Genomic DNA, 23,822 nt, shown 5'->3' on the forward strand with positions numbered 1-23,822 from the left:
TAGAGGTCAGAGAAAAGACAGATCATGTAAACAATAAGCAAGTGGGAGAGAAAGAGCTATCGTATAGCAAGGATGCTTATCGTTTAGAAGAAGCTACACGATCGTGTAGGTTTTACTAAGTGATCGTTTAATAAAAGGTAGACGATCATTTAGCAAACGCGGCACGCTATGCGATCGTTTAGGGAAGCTAAGCGATCGTTTAGGGACGGGTGTGTGATTGTTTAGGCACTAATGTGTGATTTAGACGATGAGCAACTATCGTATAGGCTCTCAAACTAGGCGATCGTTACGTTTTCACACCGATTGCATATTTTCAAACTTTTTGCAAAATGAAACAAATTTTCATTTTATTCTTCAGTTACAACAACTGACTTCGGATTCTTCCACTAACGCACGACCGAGGAGAGGTTTTCGGCCAATTATCATATAATTAACCAATTTAATAATTAATGAATATAATCATATTATATTCTTACCCTATAGTTTGATATTACATATCTTCTATAGTAATTTCTCCTCCACTTGATATAAATCATATTTATATCTAATTTCCTCCAAAATAATGTATCTCATACATTTAGTCAATTATATCATATATAATTAACCAATCCAATTATATCATATATAATCAAACTCCCTCATGTCAATTTGAACATTTCAAAGTAACCCAAACACTGATTCTCGACTTTATCCAAGCTACCCAGGGGACCCAATGGACCTGTGACTCGAAGCTCCAACGATACATGAATAGTTGATTAAACTCTTTAGCCACGAGATCCACCATCCATTAACTGTCAGGCATTCCACTAAAGACCAACTGCTGAACTCTTCTTATCACAGATATATTTCTGTGTCCATTAGATATAACCAATCATGAGTACAATGACCCTTCACAGATGCTCGTAAGTACAGCTGGGCCAATTTACCGTTTTGCTCCTGTAGTTACATCTCACTCCTTAAGTATCACCGATTCCTCTAATGAACAATACAACATAGTCCACCTATGTGTGAACACCTCTCGGGCCAAGAGAAGGTGTGTGGTGCCACATTGTTCAAGCCCTGAAATCAGCCTTTAGGGGAGCTATCTATCTACTTACCCATGCTTCAGGAAATATGTGAATTCCATCTTGTGTAGCTGAGTTCCCAACTCTCAAATCAAGCGAATCTCCAAAATGGTAGGTTTGAATCGGTGACCTGGCCACTTGCACTGATACAAAGCAAAGGATTGCCGTCAATGGAAGAAGTTCCCAACTCACTTAGGATTGAGGTCATGTTACCTATGGTCATCCTAATGAAATGAAGTCTCTGTCATGAACGGTGTTATATAACAAGACGTTAACACTTCGTGGTCAGGTCTTATACAAACTCTTTGTATAGGACGCCCCCGCTCTCATGTCCCCTACGCGAATGATCAAGATCAGACCTTCTGTGACAAGTCACAACACTTGTGACCATTCCACGAAGCGGGCCACATCCGTAGTGTTACCAGGATATAGTTTTCCTCCTATATCCATATACTACAGACCATTTTGGTTATCACTCAAGGCATGATCCACTTGTATGTCACCACATACATGCTTAAGCTACATACAAATAACCAGGGATTTTATGTCAAATAAAACATACAACTGAGCAAAAAACAAGATGTGGAGTAAATATCATATATCAACACAAGCGTTCGTACAAACTGTTTACAAACTACTGGACATGAGACCTTAGGGCATCAACCTTAACAATATCCCACTTGTCCTAAAACAATAAACTAGTACAAAAAAATAAACTAGGGTATAAAAGCCCAGTACATGAAAATCTCCCACTTGCCCTAGTCTAGCTGCAGGCGATCTTGTAGACCCATGCTTCGTAGGTGACTCTCAAACACTGTAGCCGTGAGAGCCGTAGTAAACGGGACAGCAACATTGTGCTTCGAAGCAATCTTTGTGACGATCACGTCCCCTCGATGCACTATCTTGCGGATCAGATGATACTTCCGCTCTATGTGTTTGTTGCGCTTGTGACTTCTCAGCTCCTGTGAGTTTGCCACTACCCCACTATTAGCACAATATCGGGTAATGGGCCTGAACATATCTGAAACAACTTCAAGTTCTGTTAAGAACTTCCTGAGCATGATGGCCTTCTTAGCAGACGCCTTCCATTTTCCCTTACCACCCTTCTTCTTCTTCCCCTATGCAGATTTAGAAGTAGAAAATGTAGACTTCGTTCCTGAGGTCGAACCTTTATGGAATGTCTTGGAGGATGAAGCAACATTTGCCTCACCCTTCTTTCTCTCCTTACTTTTTAGTAAAGATAGGTAGATCTGCAACTTGTTGAGGAGAGTTGTAAGGTTATGTTTCACTTTGTTAAAAATCACATTACTAACAAAGTGCAGGACGATTTCTGGCAAAGAATGCAGGATTATGCTAACTTGGCTGTCCTCATCGATGGTAGACCCATTCAACTCCGCCATATTGAAGTGGACCATCATGTTAAGCACATGTTCACGAACAGAGGTGCCTTCTTCCATTTTGGTGTTGAATATATATTAAAGAGCCTCATGCATAAGCTGTTCAGACGGTTGTCAAAACATCCCCTGCAGGGACTCCATGATCTCACGTGTTGAGACCATAGGCTCATGTTTCTTGGCCAACCCCAATAATCTCCCACCTGTCTTAATGCTAGTGGGATTTACAATATAAAAGTCATACTGATATAAAAGTACACATAAAACAATATAGAGCATAGTACACGTCCAATAGAAAATCTCCCACTTGCGCTAGACTACATGTGGCCTGTCCCGTAGATTCATTCTCTGCATGCAACCCTCGAACACCTTAGTCGTGAGCACCTTCGTAAATGGATCAACAATGCTATGCTCTTAAGCTATCCGCGTAACGATCACGTCCTTTCAATGCACAATCTCTTGGATGAGATGATACTTTCGCTCTATGTGCTTCTCGCGCTAATGAGTCCAATGCTCTTGGGAATTAGCTATAGCACCACTATTATTACAATAAAGAGTGATGTGCTTAGACATATTTGGAACCACCTCCAGATAAGTCAGAAACTTTCTAAACCACACAACTTGCTTAGCAGCTTCACAAGTCGCCACGTACTCAGCCTCCATAGTAGAGTCAGCAATATATCCTTGCTTCATGCTCCTCCGTTAAGGGTGAACGCTGATCCTGATGTGGATTTCCTAGAATCCTTATCAGTCTAAAAATTAGAGTCTGGGTATCCTGTAAAAATCAGATCCTGAGAACCATACACGAGCATGTATATCCTCATTCTCTGTAGATACTTGAGGATGCTTTTAGCGGTAGTCCAGTGATCAAATCCTGAATTAGACTAATATCTACTTACTATCCCCACTGCATAGCAGATGTCAGATCTAGTACATAACATCGCATACATCAGCTGTATATATCAGGCTACCAATAGCTGATGCATAGAGGATCCGTCTCATTTCCTCAACTTCTTGAGGTTTCTTAAGACACTATTTCTTAGACAATATAACTTCATGCTTGAAAGGGAGTAAACATCTCTTGGAGTTCTTCATCGAGAACTTAACAAGCATCTTGTCAATTTAGGATGCTTGAGACAAGGCTAACGTTTTGTTCTTTCAATCTATAAAGATCAAACCTTTCATTTGGAATTGGGTCACTAGCCAATTCTTAATTTCAATTAGTAGATCTATATCATTCCCAATGAGCAGGATATCGTCTACATACATCACTAGAAAAGCTACTAAATTATTAATAATTCTTTTGTAAACACAAGACTCATCAACATTCTGATCAAAGGCATAAGATTTGATTGCAGTATCAAATCTTACATTCCAAGATCGAGAAGTTTGCTTCAATCCATAAATGGACTGATTAAGCTAGCAAACCTTTTGCTTTTGACCTTGGGTTATGAATCCCTCAGGTTGCTTCATATAAATGGTCTCCTCAAGATTGCCATTCAGAAAAGTAGTCTTGACGTCCCTTTACCAAATCTCATAGCCATAATATGTGGCAATGGATAGGAGGATCCAAATAGACATCAAAATGGCAACAGGTGAGAAAGTATCCTCATAGTTAGCTCCCTCAACTTCGGTATAACCCTTTTCCACCAGCCTTGGCTTGAAGGTGCAAACATTCACATCGGCATCCCATTTTCTCTTGTAGATCCACTTACGACCTATAGGTTTAATCCCATTAGGTTGTTCTACCAGATCCCAAATTGAATTGAAATACATAGACTCCATATCAAGATCCTTAAGTTTGATCCACTCATCTTTGTCAATATCCTTCATTGCGTTCTTGTAAGACAATGGATCATCAATATCTCCATTAGCTACGATACCCAGGGTTTTTGGTAAGCCCATACACCAAATAGGTGGATTCGCACTCTTCTACTACGTTGAAGATTCCCCAACACTTGAGGTGGATGTGACCTACTAGATGAACAAATTTCAACAACTCTTGTTGAGGTATTGGGTTCTTCAACAACTCTTGTTGAAGATTCAGTAGTTTGATTGGAAATTTCATTCAATGAAATATTACTATAGGGTTTATGCTCCCTTATGTGGTCCTGTTCTAAAAAGGTAGCGTTTGCCGACACAAACACCTTATTATATTTAGGATCGTAGAAGTGAGCACCTTTCGTTCCTTTAGGGTAACCTACAAATAGGCATAATTTTAAATGAGGTGCCAATTTCTTAGTCTTTACCTCAAGCACATGTGCTAGGTAACCCTAAATCCTGAAATGTCGTAAACTACCTTTATAGCCATTCCATAATTCCAAAGGTGTTCGAGTAACAATTTTGGACGGGACAAAATTCAAAATGTAAGTTGCAATCTGTACCACATAACCCCAAAATAAGTCGGATAAGGAAGCATAACTCATCATAAACTGAACCATGTTTAACAGGGTTCAATTTCTCTTTTCTGATATGCCGAGAGTTGGGACATAATTCCATGTTCTATAGAATAGTCTTGGAATTTTAGATCCAAATACTTTTCAACTCGATCAGATTGAAATGTTTTAATGGTTTATTTAATGTGTTTTAAACTTCAATCTTATACTCCTTGAAATTTTCAAGGTTATGTTCCATTAAATAAACATACCAATACCTAGAATAAAGTGATGAAATATTCAAACTCTCCTCTTGTCTTAACATTCATCGGACCACAGAGGTCTGAATGTACAAGTTCTAAAGGTTCTTTTGCCCTGTGACCTTTTCCAGCAAAGATCTCTTAGTCATTTTTCCTTCAAGGCATGACTCACATACAGGTAAAGAATTTTTTTCTAACTCGCATTGAATTCCATTCTTGACTAGTCTCTCGATTGTATTGTGATTTATGTGTCCTAATCTTAGGTGCCAAAGATGGACATTTTCCTTAGGAGGAATTTTAATTATTTTATTTTGAGTTATCGCAGTTTTAAATAGTTCAGTATTTACGAGGGGTTTAGTTGCTAATGGTCTTAGCACATAAAGTTTATCTTCCAGCTCAGCAGAACAAAGTTCTATACCATTTTTATAAATAAACGCTTTACTTAAAGAAAAATGTACAAAATATTTTTATTCAATCAAACACTTTACAAAAATTGAGTTAATTTTTAAATTAGGAACAATAAATACATTTTCTAATAAAATATATATATTCTGTAAAGTATGTTGGAGTCCTCCCACTGCCATAGTTGAGACGACGTGTCCAGTTCCAACATGTATCATCATCTCCCCAGCCGTTAGTTGCTACTAAGAACTAATTTCCTGAAATGAAGAACAAACATGGTTAGTGGCGCCTGAATCTATTATCCAAGCTGAATCATCATTCTCTACTAAACAAGGCTAAAAAAAAGTAAATCATATTTACCTTGCTTGGCTTTCTTTTTTTCTTCCAAGTATTTGGGCAATTCCTCTTCCAGTGTCCTTTATGATTCTAATGGAAACAAATTCCCTTTGAAACCTTGGCCTTCTTCCCTTCTAGGCAGCAACTGCTTGGTTAGCTTTCCCCTTTCCACCTTTCTTCTTCTTCCACTTTTTGGTGCTGGAAGAAAAAGATCCAGACTTAGTTCCAAAGGTCGAACCTCTATAGAACTTCTTAGAGGATGAAACATCATTTGCCTCTCCCTTTCGTTCCTTGGATTTCATCAAGGACTGGAAAGTCTATAGCTCATTGAACAAAGTGGTCAGATTGTAGTCAATTCTGTTCATAACAACATTGCTACAGAACTGCAAGAAACTTTAGGTAAAGATTCCAGTATGAAGCGAACCTGATTGGCTTCATCGATGACAGACTTATTCATCTCTACCACGTTGAAGTAGACCATCATGTTAAGAACATATTCTCTAACAAATATCCCTCCTTACATATGCACATTGAAGATGTTTTTCAGAGCGTCATGCCTGAGTTTTGTGGACGGTTGTCCAAACATCCCCTGCACGGACTCCTGATTTGACAGGCAGTGATCATGGGCTCATGCTTCTTTGACAATACTTTAGAAAGGCTTGCCAAGATGTACGCTTGGGCCCTTTCATTTGCCTATATTTCCAATGCTCATATGCCACATGAACGTTTCGAGGAGCATTTTGGGCAGGAACAGGAGAAAAATCCTCCATAAGAACAAATCTCAGTTCAACGATGATTAATATTATGTTTATTGTGTCTTCACTGAAATGAGACACTCAACCAATATATAGAAAAACTCCGTGTTATTGTTAAATATCAGTCACCTTTAGATTCTAGAGTTCCACCCCAATGAGCCAACCGTAAGGAAAAATCAATTGGGGCAAAAACTAAAGCAATCATATCCATTTCTGATGTTTGAGTAAAAGGTCATACAAATTCCATCCGTAGGAGGACACGAGCAAAGGTGCCTCTAGGCCGAGCATGAAAATTTACTACAAACTAATGAGAGAAACCGCGGAATGTGTTGACACACGTCCCGCTCCCACTTACTATAAACATTCTCCCATTTACTTTGGTTTTGACCTATACAAACACTACCTGTAGAGGGATATAAGCAAAGGTGCCTCAAGGCCAAGTATAGATCTCACAGAGTGTGAACTTATAGGGAAAAATGTGAAAAAGAGAAAGTAAAGTATCATATACCCCATTTTCCTCTCACAGAGTGTTTTACCTAGGGTTAATTTAACTTAGAAAAATACAGTTAATTATTTTACTATATGATTGTTTAAATCTGCCTAAAAGAAACACATACTTTGGATAGTTAAACAATTTTGATTCATGTTCATTAGATACTTTAATAAACTTTAATCAACAAGCCCATGCTTGTAGCAAATTTATCTAATTCGCCTTTCGAAGTCAGTTCCTAGGTTAGGGTGTTTTGTTTTCGTCAACTTAAATACCCCAACCTAGATAGAACTAGTCTTAGACAAAATGTCCCTTATAGATACATTTGCTACAAATTTAATCTTTTAATTAAAACCAATTGAATCCTATTAAACTGATTAAAAGATTAAACTAATTTCTAATCTCATTAGAAATGTAAGCTTAGGTCTATGTGAATCATGTTTTAAAACTATTTTAAAAAATGATTTTAACCTAAAGTTTGCATGCAATTCTAAATTATTGATTTTAATTTCTAATTTCATTTAATTATAACTTTTATAAAAGAAATGAAGTAACTTTAAACCAATTATTACATGTGAAAGCATTTTAGGTAAATTATAACAATTATAAAATAACCCAAAGTAGTGACATGCTTCATGCAATCCCATTTCATTACTTAACATACATAACACTTATATAGTAAAATAATGAAATAATTAATAACATACATATGTCCATACATTCAACTATATATTATAACAATTATAATATAAATGATGCATGACTATGTTATTAATGCATGCAGACACATATTATAACATTTATATTATATGATGCATGAGCATGCTACAAAATTAACTCATGTAACTATATATTATAACATTTATAATATAAATGATGTGTGAATAATGCATAACCTATGGTGGGATTTTACTATATAACATACATTATGACATATAAATATATAAATTAAATCATACATCACATGCATAATTTTAAAAGCATTATTGGATAGGGATTGAACTCCTAAACTATTAATTAAATTAATATAGCACTTATATGTATTTATTTAATAAAAAATAGGAAATTATTACAAAATAATAACCAATCGGTTCAAAATAGGTGAACTGGGTTTTGAACCGCACAAACTGGACTGCCCAGCACCTGAACCGGCCTCGAACCACTCAAACTAAGTGAACCAGACGTGAACTAGCTTTAACTCGAACCGAAGCATGCACGAACCAGAAAATTTTTTCACAGCATTACAACGCTACGGAAAATTCTTCCATTTGCAACGTGTACAGTAGTCACTATACTGTTACGAATTCCTTCGATTTTCCTCCGATTTTAGCTTCGTTTTCTCCAAAAAAAAAAAAACATCGAAAACAACACGAGTGACTCAAAACTAAGGAATTACAGACTCTATCACAATCAATCCCCAAAAAACAAAGGGCCTTTACTGTTGGGTTTTATGTCCTAAAACTCGCAGTTTTTAAAAATTAAACATATTCTATTATCAATAAAAATGTTATTCAACATTCCTTCAATAAAGGTATTGAATCTATTAATTATATTCATAAAGTCTAAATCCAATAAACTAAGACCCATGGCTATTATATGAATACTTGAACTTTATGTAGACACATAGAGATGGATCAAGTTCGAGTAAATAGCCAAAACTGTCTGTATAGTATATGATTAAGGTTGGGTAATTTATTCTGGTAACACTATTGGGTGCGGCCTCCATGGCTATTATATGAATACTTGAACTTTATCTAGAAACATAGAGATGGATCAAATTCGAGTAAATAGCCAAAACGGTCTATAGTATATGATTAAGGTTGGGTACCTTATTCTGGTAACACTATTGGATGCGGCCTACTCTGTAGCTATTACAAGTTGTTGTAAAGATACTACAAACGAAGTATTCCAGATTCGTTCATGTATTGACATGAGGAGTGAGGGCATCCTATGTAATGAGTTTGCATAAGATCGAACCAAGAAATAAATCATTCTTCCTTTATAACATTGTTTACTGTTTAAGATTGATTATTTTTCTTAGATAACCTAGGTAACTCGATCTTAATCCTGAGCTCACTATGAACTTCTGTCTATTTGGGATTATCCTTAGATTTTCATGGGTGAGGGTTGGCTTAACAGTGCCGGCTCAATAAGCAATACATTTCAGGTGTAAGATCGAGTAGATAGCTGGAGACATTGGGTGCAAGACGGAATTCACGCCTATCCGATTTAGGAATAGAAGAAAAGTTTTTCTCTTAAGTATTGATTCCAGGTCTTGAATAAGGGGCCCCACCCTCTCACTGGCCCGAGAGGGATCCAATTTAGTGATTAGATCATAAACCAATTGTTCATTAGAGGATCAGTAGGAACTTAAGGAATAAGACGTAATATCGGGGGTAAAACAACATATTGACCCAACCGTTATTACGAACAACCTATGAAGGGTCGACTTACTGGTTATGGTTAAATCATGTGGACACAAATATATCTATAGTGAATAGAGTGCAATTATGGAGCTATAGTGGTGTGACTTGATAGTTAATGAATACTGATTAATTTGGTCTAAAGAGTTTTAGCCAATTAATCTTAATCGTTGAAGCTCATGATCTGTAGGTTCATAAGGTGCCTCTACTAGCACATAAAACATGAACACCTTGAATTAATAAATTGAGTGAATTTGGAACGATATCAATTTGAATTGTTCAAATTGAATTAGGGTTTGAATTTGAATAAGTTCAAAATTAAATTAGGGGTTGTTTAATTATATTCGTTATAATTAATGTTTAATTTATTGAAATTAAACGAAATTGGAGCGCTTATAATATTTAAATATTAATTGCATGAATATGATTCATGTTTAAAATTAATTTTGTGATTAATTTAATATTTGATATTAAATTAATTAATTAATTAAATATGTTTAATTATTTAAAAATCAAATTAATTTCCAATTTTAAATTCAATTTAAAAAATTTGATTTTGTATTTTTTAGATTTGATTAATTGAGAGTTAATTAAATCAAATATTAATTAATTAAAACAAATTGTAAATTAAGAAATTAATTTGAAATTAGAAATTTAAGAAAGTGAGTTTTTCAGACTTTTCTGAAGCATGAGGTGCTTCTCATGCCCAATCACACAATTCCCACTTGAATTGGGAAGTTGTTGCTAGCCATCAATGAGATTGAAAGTGATTGCATGCTGGGATTCAATAAAAACTCTCAAATTGAAGAAGAAAACAAAGGGGAATTTGAGCTGAAAATAGTTTTATGCTACTTCATCTTCTTCCTCACAAACTCTCTCAATTTCCTTCACCAAATTCACTCAAATTCGAGTTCCACCACTCAAATTCAAGGCTGAGAATAGTAGAGAAGATCTCTTGGTGGTTCATTGTCAATTTGGAGCTGATTTGAAGTGAAGAGTAGCTTGGATTTGGGAGATATCATCAAAGGTATGTTCATCTTGAAACCCTCTTCAATTTTCAGAAATAACATGCTTTAGAACTCAAATTAAATGTAATTAGAGTGCTTATTGATTATGTTTGCTTCTGTTTCATGCTTGTGTATTCCATCATTTACAAACCAAATTGTAGAAATAAAGCGATAAATCTAAGGTTCAATCCTGTAAACATCTAAAAATTACAAACATTCATAATCACTCATCATATGAAAAAACATACAGAGTGCAACCCACCGATAGATATGTAAAATCAATTCCAGAACAATAAAAATTGGGATAGAAAACCTCGACTCTGATACCAATTGAAGGAATTGTGAAGTTCTATAGTGGAAGCAGGGATCGACCCAATTTTAACTTTCACAAAACAAAAAAGTTACAGAACATACTTTACGCAATTAATATTTAATTTACAGCATGCAAGGAAGAAGGAGGAGAAGATCTTACCCTTGAAGATATCTAAACCTTCTTCACGAATTTGCTCCTCTTCGATCACGAAGAATTACGATCCAACAAATGATAAATCCAAGAGGCAACACCACAAGAATTACCTTTGTATACTCTTCGGATGAGAATTTCTCAGGAATGTGTGGGCTCTGAGATTTAGGAAGAGTGAGAGAGTTTAAGAGAGAGGGAAATAATTCTTCGGAGACCTTTTGGCAAAATTTGAAAAAACACTACAACCCTAATTTTTTTTTCTTTTTTTTTTGAAATATTCTGTGAAGAAAATGAAACTCTCCCATCGAAAACTACTCAACACATTAATGATTGAGAGAATTAAGGGGAGGGAAGTTATTTCCCTTCCTTTAATTTTGAAATTTAAAAATTAAATTAAAATTCATTTAATTTAAATAATAATTATATATATATATATATATAGTAAGTAACTTATTATATGTATATATAACTATGGGTTATATCATTTATAACACGTTACCTATAGTTTTTTTATATTGTATCAAATGCAATATAACCTATAGTTTTAATTCTCTCAATAATGCATGGTATTTAATATAAATCATATTCATACTAAATTTAATTATATAAATCTTGTTCATATAATTAGTATTTGAATCATATTCAAATATTTAATTCCTCTCTAAATAAAATTTATATTATAATGCATCGAATACATTATATTAATTATATCAAATATAATTAATTTCCTCAATTAATTTAAACAAATTAAATTAATCAAAAATTAATTCTCTATAATCCTTGTTGAGCTACATAGGGGACCGTATGGACCTGTAGATTGAAGCTTCAATGATACTTGAATAGTTAATTAATCTTCTTTAATCAAATTATTCAACATCTATTAACTGTACGTCACTCCACTCAAGACCGACAACTGCACTTTTCGCACTATAGATATATTTTTATGTCCATTGGATATAACCAATCAATTGTGCGATAGCCCTTCATAAATTGTTCGTAAGTAAAATTGGGAAAAAATTACCGTTTTGCCTCTATAGTTATATCTAATTTCTTAAGTACCAATGATCCCTCTAATGAACAATAAGTCATAGTCCAACTATGACCAAAACTCTCACGGGCAAAGAGAAGGCGTGGCGCCACATTGTTCAAGTTCTGGAATTAGCCCTTAAGGGAGCAATTTATCTATTAACCTCGACATTACGGAATGAGTGAATTCCCTCTTGTGTACCTGTATTCCCAGCTCCTCAATCAGATGAATTACCAAAATGTTAGGCTTATTAAGTCGGCGTTCTGACCACTCTCATCCATACTTATAAAGATTCGCCTTCATAGGCAGGAGTTCATAACTCACTTAGGATTTAGGTCATATCACCTATGGTCATCCTAGGATTTAGGTTATGTAATGAGACTAGTTAATTCGTGGTCCGGTCTTCTACAAATCACTTTGTATAGAATACCCCGCTCACATGTCTCCATACTAATGGTCAGGATCAGATCATTTGTAGTACTTTACAACAATTGTAACATCTACAAAATGGGCCATATCCGTAGTGTCACCAGGATAAGGTATCCAACCTTATCCATCTACTACAGACCATTTAGGTTATCAATTAAACATGATCCACCTATATGTCTTTACATACATGTTTAAGCTATAGAAGATACCATTGGATGTTAGTTTATTGGTTTATGGGTGAATGTTGCTAAATGTCAAATAAAACATCTCATATTTTATTAAATAAATAAAATATTTATACATTACAATAACAAACTATAAGACCCACGAGATTTAGGTCATCAAGCTCAACACCTAAGACTCGCATCTAGTCCAATCACTAGTTGATTAAGCTGAACTCTCTCGTTTAACTCCATCGCATAGACTTGCAGCAACTTAAGCTCTTTCCTTATCATTGTGTACTTCTATTCATCATCGCATCCTTTGAACGACATCTTCATCGCATTGGTCCACGACCGCCTCGTTTGCCAACTTCTGAGCCATTCAATCGGTACTACCTTGTGACCCTCCTAACACATGCCTTCATATCCTCTTGAAGCACCAACTTAGGCAACTTGGCCGTTCACACATTGCCTACATTGGATCTCACCAATCTCATTTAGCATTGGTCGCATACACCTATTTAGCATCATTGACCTACTCTTTCTCATACGAGAGCCAACTTACCTTTTCCTATGGCCTTCTATGTTTATCATGGGCTATACTTAGCCATAACTCCATTTCTTGAACTTCTGGCCGCATAGCATACATGACTTTGACGCATCAAGCTTTCTATTTTTCTTTTAAGTGTTAATTCCTCTATATTTCACCCGAGAGCTTAACATTCCATACTTAGAATATTTTTCCTATCCTTTAAGTACCCGAGAGCATGACTTCCTGACACTTAGAATATTTTCCCTCTTTCAATCTTTCATACATATACATTAAGCTTCCTCATATACTTCAACTAATACAAACATCATAAGTACATACTCACAAATGCTCAATTACATAATTAAGAGGACTTAAACATAATTAGCTATAAGAGTGTAATAACATGCAGTGGAAGTAACAAGGATCAATAAGCATTCAAATTCATTAATTTTGGTAGAAAGTAAAGCATGCTTATCTAACTATGAGGGTTTTGGATGATACCTTTGTAAAACTCTTCAATATCTCAATCAATCAACAACAGTTTTCTCCAAAGATCATTGTGAACCACCTCAAGATCTTCTCCACTATTCTTTTGGAGCTTTAGACTGAGTGTGGGACTCAAGAATAGCTTGAAGCAACATAAAACAAAAGGAGAAGCTCACAGCACTCAGTTTTGAAGAACTTTTCTTCAACCGAAATTCTCTTAAATTTTTTGTAGAATGCATACCTCTAAAGCACTTCATTCTCCTTTATTTATTGCAGATGAATATGCAAAGAAGAAATGTGCATGACTTGCAACTCATGCTTGGAGTTAATGAAGAAGAGGAAGTGGATTTTGTGTGAGCATGAAGAAGATGATAATGGAAAACCATGAAAAACCATTTTGTGCATGTTTTCCAATTTTTCAATTTTATCTTAAAACCAAAATTTTGATTTTAAAACTGAAAAATTAATTTTCTAAAATAAATTTCATAAATTAATTTTAAAAATATTAATTAATTTAATATCAAATATTATATTAATTTTTGCACAAAACCATCTTCATATATTTAAATCATATTTAAATATATATTCTTCTATTCCGTTTAATGTTTAATTTGAACGTTTTAAATTAATTTCTCCAGCTACTCTAAAGCTTAACCATTTACGAGCTACTAGATGAACCTCGCGGACCTACAGATCATGGACTTCAATGATTCAAGATTAATCGCTTAACCATTTACGAGCTAGTAGTGGGTCGTATCCAACAATGTTACGAAGATGAGATATCCAATTTCATCTATATATTTATTAGACCATTTAAACTATATACTGTTAACTTGATCTTATTTATGTCACTACATAAAGTTACAATATAGTTAGACTATACCCAAGGATATGTTTATTGGATTTTTATAATAAGATGTAAAATCAACAAGTCATTATTATTGATAAATAGAATGTTTAACATGAACTGTGAGTTCTAAGACATTCCCAACATTAGCTAGTTGAGACAACCCAAGAGAAATTTTCCTTTAGATCAATACACAACTATTGTTAAATAACTGATACCACTTAGAACCTTAAATACACCACCATCTCATCCCAATATACAGGTCCCAGATATCTACATTTATGCTAAATTTATGGATGAAATTTATTTGCCATATATTTGATCATGCAACCATCCAAACTTATTCACATACAACTTATCAACAAAACACCCCAACAAGTATAACCATCAAGCTTTTTCCTTAATTTTTTACCATTTTTTATAACAGAAACATAAAAGAATCATCTTTATAACTAATCAAACAATCTAACCACAATACAAAGTTGAGATCCATCAGTCCCAAGTAAGGGTATGCAAGGTTCAGTTCGGTCCGATTTTGAGCAAAACGAAAGACTGAACTGAATTGCGGTTTCTAATACGTACAAACCACTGAATACCCACGTATCTCAATTTCAGTTTCTGAACCAAACCACTCTATTTTTGGTTCAGAATGGTTCAGTTTGGTTGAAATCAATTTTTTTTGTTTGTTCTTGTCCAACCAATAATGGGTCTTTTTTTTTTTTTAAAGAAAATAAATAAAATACTTCATGGTGATTGTGGAACTTGAAATGGCTACTGACGGTGACGGTAGAGCTTCAGAATCTCAGATGGTTGAGATAGTGTGGTGGTGGTCTCTATCTAAAGGGGAGCTGTAAAGGAGAAACTGAGAAAGTGATACCTGCGTAGGTGCGTACGAAGTATGAACAGAAGGAGTTGTGGAGTTCCAAAAATTGGAGGAGAATGCTGGTCGACGCGTGCGGTGGTGCAAGCAGAGAAGGTGAAGAAGATTGAAGGAATGAGGTGGGGTGGGCGGTTAAGATTATCATTTTAGGGTTTTAATTTTTTTTTTGCTTTTGATTGGGTTGGAGGCCAACTGGGCTGTTATTAATTATATGGATTTTTACATAAAAGACCTAAAGAATAACACATATTACGTTAATCTCTTGGGCATTTTATTTTATTTTATTTTTATAAAAAAGACCTATTGGCCTCCTATATAAATATAAATATATATATGTATATTTTATCTATTTATTTCTCTCTCCTTCATGCATATTCTCTCTCCTATGCATATTCTCTCTCCCCCATGCATATATTATCTCTCCCCAATAATATATTTCATATATTCTCTCCCCCATAATTCACTCTCATTTCTTCCTCTTTCTTTTCTTTTTTCCTTCCCCTTCCCTCTCTTTTCTCCTTCCGATGGTATGAGTTGCAAGCAGCTAACGACGACATGGGGCGAATTGATGACTCGACATGAGATGACACGAACGACTTGGGACAAATAGTTGGCGTGGACGGCGTGGGGCGAATGACGGTGATGGGTTGAGCAGATTGAGTCGACGGCACGATAGGGCGATCAAATCCGGTTGACGACGACGAGAAGAGAGATCAGTGATGGCCATGGCTGAAGAAGAAGAGATGAAGATGGAGGGTTGTATATTATAAACCCCCATATGAAGATGAACTTTACTTTTTCCTATTATATATATATATATTGTCATATATATGTACTTGTTTTTAGCTCGGTAGGAAATTTTATATATATTATGGTATATGTATTCATTTATTTGATATAAACGATCGAAAAATTGATCTCCCTTGGTGGAGGAAATCTTGGAAGTTCTTCTAGAAATACATCGGGATAATCTCTCACAACTGGTTTAGAGGTTAGTGCAACCTCGATTTCTCTTGTGGTAACTACGCTAGCCAAGATACTCCAGACACCTTTGTTAATCAATCTCTTGGCCTCAACCGCTGAAATCACCTTGGGCATAACTACTGTCCCGACCCCTTTGAACTTAAAGCTGGCTTTTCTAGGGGGGTTAAAATTCACCTCCTTACGAGAACAGTCTATACTAGCATGGCTTGCAGCCAACCAGTCCATGCGTAGAATTACATCGAAATCACACATGTCTAATACTATCAGAGTCACATAGAGGGTGTGGTTTGCTATTTCTAACTGACATGCTTTTATCTTTTCACTTGCTATCATAATTTCTCCTGATGGTGTAGACACTGACAAAACATAACCCAAAGGTTCCAAAACTAACATGGCATGTTTTATGAACAACGAAGAAATGAAAGAGTGGGATGAGCTAGATTCAAACAACGTAAAGGCATAGTACCTTAAGATTGGGAGTGTACCTGTCACCATTTTTCCTGAGTGCTCAGCTTCCTGACGACTGGTGTCATAGACCCAACCCTGCTGCTGTTGTCGGTTTGAACTACCCTGATGCGAACTCGGGGGCTGACCCCCTGCACTTCCGGAACCACTACTAGGGCATTGGTCTACTGTATTCCCTATCTTCTTACATCAGAAACAAGTCCCTATGCCAATCAGACAGCATCCTGAATGATGCTTCCCACATGAATCGCACACCGGTCTTTCCCTCCAAACTCCTCCTAAAGTAGTAGCCTGTTGTTGGGCATGCCCTACTAACCTACTTATACTCTGGACCTTCTGCGGAGGTTCCAGAGCTTTCTGCTCAACTTTCCTCTTCTGGTCGTGGGCCAGTTCATCCGTTACGGACTTTAGAAACTCTATCTCTGAAGGATAACCCACGCGTGCTGCCGCTCGGAAGGCTGCAGCGTAGGTGGGGGCTCCAGGGCTTGCATAATGCCTCGCACCCCGTCTCAGAGTCCTTGCACAAATATTTCAACCCTCTTTGCTTTGGTAGACACTAGATCAGGGGCAAAGTAAGACAATTTGTCAAACTCCTCTTCATACTCTTCTACTATCATGGTCCCCTACTTCAAGTTCATGAACTCAGCCTGCTTGTTGTACCTCACATGAGCAGAGAAGTACTTCTCATAAAACCGCTCCTTGAACTTATCCCACGTGGTTTGGCCTCCACCGGCTTCTATCATTCTTTCAGCTGAGTGTCACCAACGCTTGACATTGTCGATGAGAACGAAAACGGCATATTACAGCTTATGTTCCTTTGGACACCTCATGTACTGAAAGATCCCCTTAACAGCGGACAACCACAACTCTGCATTTGTGGGGTCTTTCAGGGACCCATTAAACGTCGGGGGATCATACTTCTTGAAATCTCATAGGTATCCAACTTCTAAAGAAGAGCCTACCACGATCCGACTCGTGGCCCTATCTTTATTTTGAACTGGCGATAACGGGACTGACGAGGATGGCGCCTACTGTGACTGTACGTGTTGGGCTATCTGCTCGACCCCCATGCCCCTTAGCTGTCCCACCACGGCCTGCATGACGAAGTTCCCAATAGCTACAGCAATAGTCGTATATTCTACTCGAATTTCTGAGGATGATGGTCCTGACAAGGACATAATTGAAGTTCGAGGCCCACTTCTTGGTCTAACCCTCTGCCAAGTTGACCTAGAGGGGTCACGAGGTGGCGGGTCCCGCACCTCTTGGCTTTGCACCTCGGGTTCTTTCAGGTCAGGGTCCCGCTCCCCAACTTCTTTCCTGCCTCGACTTCCCCTTCTTCTAGTTCGTAGGTATGGCGACCAAAAGCAGCACTTTAATACACGCTAGCAAGGTAAACCATCAAACGACTGCACAACAGGTAAGATTTCATATATATATTTCTCTAAAGGATTTTAAACAACATACCTGGCGATGACGAAAGATCCATTTGTGGTCATAAGGAACAAATTAGACTCACGATGTAAGTCAGTCTACAGAACCTAAAACTTAGGCTCTGATACCAACTGTAACGACCCTAGTTTCCTACTAAATTCTAGGATGCTACTTCATGCATACATAGGCTTAACCAAACATTTTCTTTTAAACGATCAAATAAAATAGCCAAATTTTATTTAAATGCTCAAATGAGCAAAGATAAGAAAACATAATTAAGTAAAAATAAATAACTAAAACAATAATAAAATAAAATAAAAATTTACCGTTTGAGGTACCCTAAACCCAACTTTAAAATGAAGACAATTAAATAGTCAAATAATAAAATTAATAAATTTTGCATGAGAGTGTATGCCAAACTCCTAAACCAGACTTCAAAACATGATACTAAGTGCAGAAGCAGTAAATCGTCCTAATGGACAAGTCACGAATCTTTCTTGTCATGCGCCAGTCTGTCATCACCCTTACCTGAAAAATAGGGAAAGAAAAGGGTGAGTATAAAAATATACTCAATAAGCAACCCACTACTGGGCCCACTCAGTGATCTATTAGTCTTTCCATTGGACCAAAATGCCCAAGGACATCATAGGCATAGGCATAGGCATAAGGGGTGAACCCGAAGGCACGCTTTCATAAATAATGACACAAAGGTCAGGCATAATCACAAGTGGTGATCCCAAAAAAAGGACACCGTACATAAACATAGGGTGTGGCCCAAAGGATCACACATGCGATGTGCATAGCCCAATGGTAACACTAACAGCCACTAAAATCTCATACGGACGTAAGCATAGAATCAAGAATCATTAAAATCTCAGACATAAGCATGCAATCAAGGCCATGAATCAACATCAAACTTTAACATCGTTATCCATAAATCAACTTTATCACAGTCTACACATACATCAAGCCTTGTCATAGTCTATTCATACATCAACATTAGCACACTATCCCCAGCCTACTCATGCATCAAACCTTATCACAGTATCCTAGTCTACCCTTACGCCCAACTTTATCACAGTATTCTCATACGTCAACTTCAACACAATTACCCATAACAGATTTCATCACAGTTTACTCATATATGACATAAAGATTTTTCAGCAGGCTTATCAAAATCTTAAGGTAAAACCAACAGTAAACCACTTACCTCAGGATAAGAAACTGTCTCAAAATGAAACCTTACTCTGCCCAAAAACTTCCTTCACCGGCACACATTCCTGAAACCAATAAAAAATTCCATGGGTGAAGGTTAGCTTAGGCCCAAGAATCTCAAAAGAAAATGAGCTGTCTGTCACACCCCGCCCCCAGACCACCTTCTCAGCCTGGAAGAGGGATGCGACTGCAGTAGTTATCAACCCTTGAGCTGACACTTACTGCCTAATGATTCTTGCGGAATAACTCTGATACCATACTATAACTTATACACAGCGGAATGATTAAGTCAAGGAGATAAACTATAATGGATTAATTAGGCCCATCTTTTAATAACGTTTATAAAACTTAAGAACTTAACAACAAAGTTTACAACGACAACCGTAAAAACCCTCCGGAAGTGTAATTGGGGCACGTGGCAGTCCTTGACCTTAGCAGCACTCTGAAACTCCTCATCTTCCGGTACCTGGGGGGGGAGGGGGGATTAAGAAAACATTTTGAAGAGTGTGAGCTACTAAGCGTAGTGAGTGGTTCTTTTAAAGAAGAAAATCTTTTTGAAAATCATCATTTTTGGGAAATCAATCACATAATAATAATCACAGTGTACTCATGCATGATCATGGATTTATTCATGCAATGATTAACCTTTATTCCAAAATGCTATACGTGGTATGCATATCATATCAAGAATCAATGCAATCACCTATGGAAACCTTCTTATGACCCCAATTCCCGCCAATGTGCACATCGACCATTTTATTTATCCTGCTAGTCATGCTTAGGTACTTGACCATATTGCCCACCGGTCGTCACCGACTATTATTTCCCGCCGACCGAAGCCGACCATTATTTCCCGCCAAGCACCTTTTGTTAAGTATGCTAACCACATCCTGAGCATAATCGCAGTTTCCATAGTCTCACACAAACAATATCATGGCAATCATCCTATCACCAAAAGCATGTATTTTGTATCTCCAGATGCATATATTCCAATATGAGAGTATAAAGCTAAATGAATACCCACAATATGCATTTACTATCAAAGCAACCTAACACTCACGATATATCGAACCTATAACGCTATAACACTCACACTATGTGTTAATTATCAAAGCTATAGCAATCACCTTAATTGTTTAGGAGCCTTTCTAATAGTTCCCTTTTCTACCTCAGGTTCCCTTTTTACCCCTAGAATCCAGATCCAACTTTCAGCTTAGATTACTCATAGTTCTAACCTTATTTTAAGATACTTCTTTCTATCAAACTATTTTAAAATGTCTCAAGAAGCTTACCATAAAATCTTAGCTCATAACTTTTCATGGTTTAGCCGGAATCATCTAAACATCAAGACTCGTCTAGCTTACCCGATAGCTCGACCCCTCTGTCTTTTCGTCATTCTCCAGCCCAATTCCTTAGAGCTTCTTCTCCGGTAGCCTCACCATGAAAACTAGACTCTCTTATCTCTCATATGGCTTTGGAATTACATCAAACGCTCGAGTAGATTGGGAGATCTCCTCGTCTCAAGTTGATGCATTCTTCTCCACCCTCACTGTCCAATGCACTCTATTCTCCCCATCTTTTTATGAATTTTATGATTTGTGATTTGAAAATGAAATCCCAATGGCTATATTTATAGGAGTCCAAACTTCTTATGGTGTTGACACCACCTACTTGGCTGCATGGCCAAATGTTTAATCCTTCCTTTATCAACATAAGCTGTCTTCACCTTGGTTCAATGTGTTCTTCCCAAACGCATCTAACACAATTTCTTAGGGTTTAAGAATTCCTCTTAATCGGACACCTCAATTTTAATTGACATTTGCCCTTACGTCTTCAAGCTTTGTTTGTATTCAATTTAGGATTTTCAATGCATAATCTACAAGATCGTGGCCAAATTCAACACATAAATGCCCGACCGTTAGATGCACAGGCGGTTTCCTTCGATCGCGTGGGCGTGACGTTCGAATGAGGCATTCAGGCTGCTGTCGCTCTCTCCGCTCTCGCTCTCTCCAACTTTCTCGCTAAAATTCTCGCTTTCTCCACTCTCGCTAAGGATCTCGCTTTCTTCAGCCTTCTCGCTCATTTGGCTCTCGGTAGTGTCGCTCTCTCCATGTTTCTTGCTAAGGATCTCGCTCTCTCCAGCCTTCTCGCTAGCTTGAATCTTGGCTGTGTCGCTCTCTCTAGGTTTCTCACTAAGGATCTCATCTCTCCAATCTCGCCAGCATCGCTCTTTCCAATCTCGCCAGCGTCGCTCTCTCCTTCTTTCTCTCCACCATTTCTCTCCAACTTCGTTCTCTCTTAGTCTCTCGCTCAGCCAATCTCACTCTCTCCCATTCTCTTGCTCAAATCAATCTCGCTGCCTCCGCTCTCGCTCTCTCCCATTTCTTCTCCCATTTTCTCTCCAATCTCACTCTCTCCATTTTCTCTCCATTCTCGTTAGCTACTGTGAATATGGTTTATCTCCGTGCAACTTTCACACGAATTTTTCCAAATAATTTTCTATATTTTCCTCAGTTCTTCAATCCTTTCTTCACCATTCAGGATTTAAGTCTTCAAGGTTTTCTCTTCTTTTTATTCTTTTAGGGTCCTCTCTACTCGTATTCCAGGATCAAATATGGTTATCATAACTATAATACCTAACCATTATAGTTTACATTCACTTTTACTAATTGTTGATCCACAGAAGGTGACAGTTATTACAATTATTATGACAATTGTAAAATTATTAGATTATTTACATAACATAGAATTTAACTTCCTACTTATTAACCCTTTAATCACTTGCTTAAGTAGGAAAATGGAGATCTGGGATTCACACTGCCAAAAGGGAACCGAAACTTACCCCGAATAGAAGAATCAGGTGGAATCAACCACGGTTCGGCAACAATTGGCACTGTCCGCATCAGAACTGGTGACCGCCGCTTGGGTTAGGCCGGCGACTGGCGAACTTGGTGCACGTTGCGGCTGGCTGGAGGTCTGATGCACGGCGGATGAACAGCAGGGAGGCACAGTTGTGGGTCATCGGTGGTCCAGCTTTGCAGTGGTGCGAACCAAGGCTTCGGCTAGGCGGTGTGCGGTCGACGAATGGAGCAAAAAAGCAAACAACAATTGACAAACGTGGTTGGAAACTCACAGTCGGAACATGCTGGGCTGAGGTGCGTGGAGGCAGCGGCAGATGAAGCTTCGCAATTGGCTCACCGCTAGACGCTTCGGTTCGACAGATAGAGAGATGGCTTTTGGCGGCGACTGCATAGTGAGAGAGAGAGAGCGGGGGGGGGGGGGGGGGGGGGGGGGGGGGGGGCATGTGGCTGTAAGAGGAAGAAGAAGGGAAAAGAAAAAAAAATAGTTTTTCCCTTTTTTTTCGTTTTTGCACGCAACCCAAGGTCCCCCAAAATACCTTTCTAACCCTAATCCCCTTTTCTTTTTTCGTAAATTAACCACCAACTCTCCCCTTTTTTATTTTTTTTTCATTTTCTTTCTTTTTATTTATCTTTTTATTTTATTTTTTTTAACAAAACTTTGGGGCGTCACACTTATAGATTTGGGAGATATTCTAAATATGGATTTGCTGATCATTCTCTATTGTGATAACAACGGGGCTGTGGAAAATTCGAAGGAGCCTCAGAGTCATCGTTGGGGCAAGCATATAGACTGAAAATACCACTTGATTAGGGAGATTGTGCATCACGGTGATGTGATAGTCACGATGATTGTGTCTGAGCACCATGTTGCTGATCCCTTTACAAAGGCTCTCACGACTAAAGTTTTTTAGGGTCACCTGAAGAGTCTGGATCGTCGGGACATGCGATATCTTCTCTAAGGGCAAATGGGAGATGACACTAAGGTATGCTCTAGTTTATTGTATATTATACATGTATTTATATTGTATTGTACATTAGTCTCCCAAGACATTAGGGCAAGTGGGAGATTGTTAGGATTGTTGTCCTAATTCTCCCAGAGTCTCGTTTGTAATTTATACACATTGTTATGAATAAAATAAGAGTTATTTTATTCTGGCATTTACTCATATCCAATAAACAAAGCTCCATGGTTATCGTATGTAAACTTAAGCATGTGTATGAGATATACAAATGGATCATGCCTTAAGTGATAACCTAAATAGGTCTGTAGTATAAAGATTAAGGGGGGATACCTGATCCTGGTGACACTATGGATACATCCCACTTTGTAGAGGTTTGAAAGTCTTGTGAACTACTAAGATTGGTAGATCCTGACCATTCATGTAGAGACATGCGAGAGGGGTTTCCTATACAAAGAATTTGTATAAGATTGGACCACAAGATGACTAGACTCTGTATATAACGTCATTGATACTGGAGACTTTTATCTCATCTAAACGACCATAGGTGACATGATATTAATCCTGAGTTTTTTG

Source organism: Benincasa hispida, chromosome 4, assembly GCF_027475165.1.
Source record: "Benincasa hispida cultivar pf3 chromosome 4, pf3_genome.v1.1, whole genome shotgun sequence".
Classification (NCBI taxonomy): Eukaryota; Viridiplantae; Streptophyta; class Magnoliopsida; order Cucurbitales; family Cucurbitaceae; genus Benincasa; species Benincasa hispida.